Below are 4,792 nucleotides of genomic sequence, written 5' to 3' on the forward strand. Positions count from 1 at the left end.
GGCTCCGAGGACATCATGAGCTGTCAGCGCTGTATCTACTTGTTGAGTGAAGCAGATCAAGGTAGACACGCACATTCAGCAAGATTTTCCTCTAATAGTTTTTTTTTTTTTTTTTTCATCCTGAGGACCCTGGAGTGATTCAAACACCTGGAGTCTAAATCTTGCCCTTTTTATGTAAACTAATACTTAATGTGAAGTGCTTTCAGACTTGGGGTCATTTACTGTAACATCTATGCATATATTGCTGATGGTTCTTTGTAAGAATTAGAATAGGCAGCATTGTTTTCTGTGGCATGGAGAAGCACTAACAGAAGTGTGTAAATCTTCCCAAGACTGGGAAGAAATAAAATAACCTCTCCAAGGGGCTACTCCTTACTTTCACTCTGCAATAGCCCCACCTGGCAATGCAGCAAGACAGCGTGTTGCTCTTTTTGTTCTTTTCATCTTGCTTGTGGTAAACACTCTCTGTTTCCTCCCGAGCAACTACCGCCCATTCTATGCTGGTGGAGGTCACTCTGTGTATATGGGGGGAACAGAAGGCATCTGGTGTCTTGGTGTGGTGCCAGTGTTCACACTGGCTTCCCAGAGATCCCGTCTTTGTCTTCGTTCCCAGAAGATGCTAACTTTAAAATAGAGAGTACAGACGGACTCTCAGCCCTCCAGCGCTCACTGATGCTCGTGGAAAAAGCCTTCACACAGGTAGTAGTTAAACCTTGCTTACCTTGTTGGTACCTCTTCATATGTTTTAAATGTGACCAGAAAGGTTGTTTTTGAAGATAAGCATTGGAAGATAGCTCTTGAAGGCTTTTTCAGCAAAAAGCTTAACATATTCTCCTTCAGTTTTGAAAAAGGTAATCCAAATCTACACTTAATGTACAGGCCAGATGACTAATTGCTGTGTTCGTGTGTTGCTTACGAGGACGCTGTTTATATCTAGCAGCATTCTGGATACAGAGACACCACTTGGTGCGTGAAGACTGGCGACTTACTGTTTCTTGGTGGATCAGACAGAAAACCAGATCAGATAGAAAAGGTTTGGTAATTGCTGACAACTTTGTGATGTGTGTCAGAACCAGTCTGACCTTAAAACACTGGGGTTTATTTTTATTTTTTAACTGTGTCTGATCTCTCGATGCCTTGGCCGAGCAGGCTTTGGGATTTTAGCTGGAGTAGCACAACATACCTCGTGGCTGTGTGCTTAACGTGAAGGCTCAGCTGCTGTGACTGGAGATCAGGTTTTGCAGTACTTGTTTCCTGGCCTGTAGCAGATGTGAAGTGTGGTTTAACTGCATTATAAAACCACAGGTGACTAGAAAAAGAGGCCACAGGAAATGACTTGCAGGCTGAATTCTGTGCAACGGTAAATGCCTCCTCTCAGCCGAGAGTGGCTTAACTTCTACCGTTTATTTTGTTCCATCTGGATCACACTTATATTTAGGAACGAGGAGAAGATTTGTTCTTAATGAGAGCCTACACTCCCACCCACGCTTCCTGGGGAGAGTAGTGTTCAAACAGTCTTCCAACGGTGCGGTTTTAAGGCTGAGTATTAAAATACACTTGGTATTTCTCCTTCCGTGCGAGGGGCCTGCATCTGCTTCTCTCTGGCACCTTTGCGGGTGCAAAGGTCTGTTCTTCATCAGGGCCGTGGTGCGCTCTCGCTGCAGATCAAACCCCAGTCTTTGTTTTGGTGAGAGCAGCTGAGGAGAGTTTAGGTGTGTCATCACAAAAATCTGCGTGCCTGACGGTCTCCCTTTCTTCTGCTTTAACTGTTGGTGAATTATTTGGCCTCGGAGCTGCATCCTCAGAAGGCGAAAACAGAATCTGCTGGGGAACTCAAGCGCCTTCCTGATGAACGTGTCATTTGGAGGCAAGGTGCTCGGGAATTAATAAAGCGCCATATTTGGTGAACATCTTGGCAGGAAGAGTCAGACTGATACACAAAATATGGCTAAGGGGAAACATATTTACACATCACAGGGTGGTAAATATGGTTAATGGCTGAAATGTGTTTGGAGCCTCATACTTGGGGAAAAAATATCCCCACGCCAGCAAAACAGTAACAAGGCAAGTGATTGTACTCTGATAGCGACTGTAGTAAATGCAGTCCCTGGGGATGTTCTAGCCTAAAATACCTGTGCCATTAACAGAAGAGGGAGAACCAGTATGCCTGTTCCTGTAAACAGACTTTCATGATACGTGAAAACATGATTTTGAAAGAGTAAGTTAAAAAATACGCCCTATAAATGACTGCCTTTTGGCTGTAGTATTTCTTGCAAACTGCTGATGTTCCTGAAGGGCCAGAGGGGAATTTTCTGTATTTGGCACTAAGATACACTGTTAAGAAAAACCTTTGCTCCAGAGAGGGAAATCCCTTCCTGGGGGGCTGCAGGAAGGGAACTTCCCCGTACACACAGATATGCAGGGTTCCTACCGACTCTCCATTTTTCTCTGTATTTCATTACTCTCTGCGGTGCAGGTTTGGAACCCAGAGTGCCTTGGCCTTTGTGCAGCAGCTGAGTGAAAATTTCCAACTTCCCCTCCAGAAGCAAGTGGCCATGCTGGGTGTGGAGCACAGCTTGAGCTGGAGCTCGACCCTTCTGCTTCCCGGGGCAGAAGGGGGGTGCCTGGCCGGGACGGGTGGGTTGGTGGTGTGGGGCAGGGTGTGGGAGCTGCTTCTCATGCCGTCGTTTGGGTGGCTGGGCAGGGAGCAGCCCATGCCCCCCAGCAGGCAGGTTTGGGTGCCTCCTCTCCCAGACCCTGACGCAGGTTCCGCTCTGATGGGGCCGTGTGGTTATGAGCAGCTCAGTTCTGGGCACTTTCTCGGGGTTTTGTCTTGTCAATTCCTAGCTTGGAAAGATGTTCCGACCCTTGGATAACAACGCCCAGAGCTGGAGAAGACCTGCTACCTTGCACGGTCTGGTCACCTGCCCGTGCAAGCATCTTCCTTGCAGCTTCCTTCAATAATCCCCGTATTTCTTGTGCCAGTGGCCTTTTTATAAATTTGGACAGATTCTCGGTTGCAGGCTGAGATTTTCATCTTCACAACAAATGGAAGATACTGCTGTTTGATAGCTTGAAGACTCTGTTCTCTGCTGTTTCTGTGCTGCAGCATTTGAGCTTTGCAGAGGCAGCGTGTTTGGGCTGTTCAATTAACAGATGTAGGTACAGTTCTCCTAACTGCTTCTAGCTAATTTCTGTAATTGCAGCTGTGAATGTGAATTACACGTGAGTTAATTCACTTAATGTGAATTACAGGTACTAGGCTTATAGGAGGAGGCATCATTAATACATTCCTTTGCACAGGGGAATGTTTTCAATATGAGACCTGAGTGCCTGCATAACTTCTCAAGAAACAAATGTTTTGCCCCCTCTGTATTTCAGCAGCTGTGTTTGGGTATGTGTTTTGCGCAGTTTAATATTTTTCTGACAGGGCTACTTTCTAATGTGTGGCAAACAAATCATTTTATTGGTGCAGTCTGGATTTGTTTTGGAGAAGAAGGAAGCATGCTGTCGTGATTTACAGTCTGCGTGCAAATCTCTGCTTGGCCTGTGCAGTTGATTCTGCTTGGGAGGTCTGAGGGGTTTATACAGGGAAGTGTCTTTGCTTAAAAATGACACAACTGTTTCACTGTATTTCAGGGTGAAGGCTGTCGTACTGTCCCGCTCTCTGGACACGTAGGATTTGACAGTTTGCCTGACCAGCTGGTTAATAAGTCAGTTAGTCATGGGTTTTGTTTCAACATCCTGTGTGTGGGTGAGTATATCCATTTTGGGAAGTTCTCTTGCTCAAAAGGGCTTCTCTGCAGCTGGATGTAGCTTGTAGGTGACGGCATTAACAAGGTAACTTTGATTTAAATTTCCCCAACTGTTCTATCTATTTTCAGTAACAAGATTTACTGCTGCCCTGGGAAATCCCTGCTGGGGATATGCAGTATGGCTTTCTACCAAACAGTGAACCATAGAAATAAAATGTCTAAAGTTCCAGGCTTTTATTATCTTTATTTTCCTGGTATGTTTGAATTTCAAGCTGTTAAAAGAAAATAAGTACTCATGCCAGAGAACTTTGTTCTGAGGTCTTGTTTGGTTAGGTATTGAGTTATTAATATAATTATTTTAACAGAATACCATGTTCCTCTTAAATCACTAAAATCTATTTTTCTTCTCCTCCCCTCTGTGCATACTTGAACTAAAATAGCGTCTGGCCAAGCCATGGCTGGTCAGACGATTATCCAAGCTGCCATGTGGTATGGATCTCAGCTGGGGCCTGGCACTGTAGCAGGACTTGGTGTCTGTCCCTGCAGCGTTTGCCTGTCTCACAGGTCTTCCCCAGGGTTAGGACCCCAAATGGTCCCTGCTCAGAGGCACTCCTAGGTAGCAGAAGTAAAATCTTGTATGGCTTTGGTACAGTAATTCAGCCAGGTGGATGAGGAAATTAATAATAGGGAATTAGTAATTGTCTGAGAGGACAGTTAGTTTGGTTTGCTGATGCCAGTGCCCTGCCTCTGGGAGCAGGAGGTTATTTGTGTGGCCGTGGTGCTCAGAGGAAGCCCTGTCCCCACATGCTCCCAGCAGTGCCTGGGTGACAGGGGAGCGCTGCAGCTGGAGGTGCTTCCTGGGGACTTAGCTGGTGGCTCTGCACCCGCACGGAGGCTGTCTGTCCCTTCCCGCGAGAGATCCAGCTCATGGTATGGACCCGCTGTTTGCCCAGGACAGGGTTAAGTCTGAGATGTGAGGAGAGGGGAGCAGACCCTGTTAAATGGAGCCGAGAAGAAAACTTTCCCTGACAATGGCA

At 46.2% G+C, this 4,792-nt stretch overlaps 1 protein-coding gene across 3 annotated transcripts in view; it reads left to right on the forward strand.

Annotated features, from left to right (window-relative positions):
• Nucleotides 1-3,642: 3,642 nt before the first annotated feature.
• The window catches only part of SEPT6 (septin 6), a 22,853-nt gene continuing 21,703 nt past the window's right edge, over nucleotides 3,643-4,792 (forward strand). For all 3 annotated transcript variants that reach the window (XM_010149929.1, XM_010149928.1, XM_010149930.1), the window contains exon 1: nucleotides 3,643-3,754. The gene's annotated coding sequence lies outside the window, so the exon portion shown is untranslated. The remainder of the gene's footprint in view (nucleotides 3,755-4,792) is intronic.

Source organism: Eurypyga helias, unplaced genomic scaffold, assembly GCF_000690775.1.
Source record: "Eurypyga helias isolate BGI_N326 unplaced genomic scaffold, ASM69077v1 scaffold35814, whole genome shotgun sequence".
Classification (NCBI taxonomy): Eukaryota; Metazoa; Chordata; class Aves; order Eurypygiformes; family Eurypygidae; genus Eurypyga; species Eurypyga helias.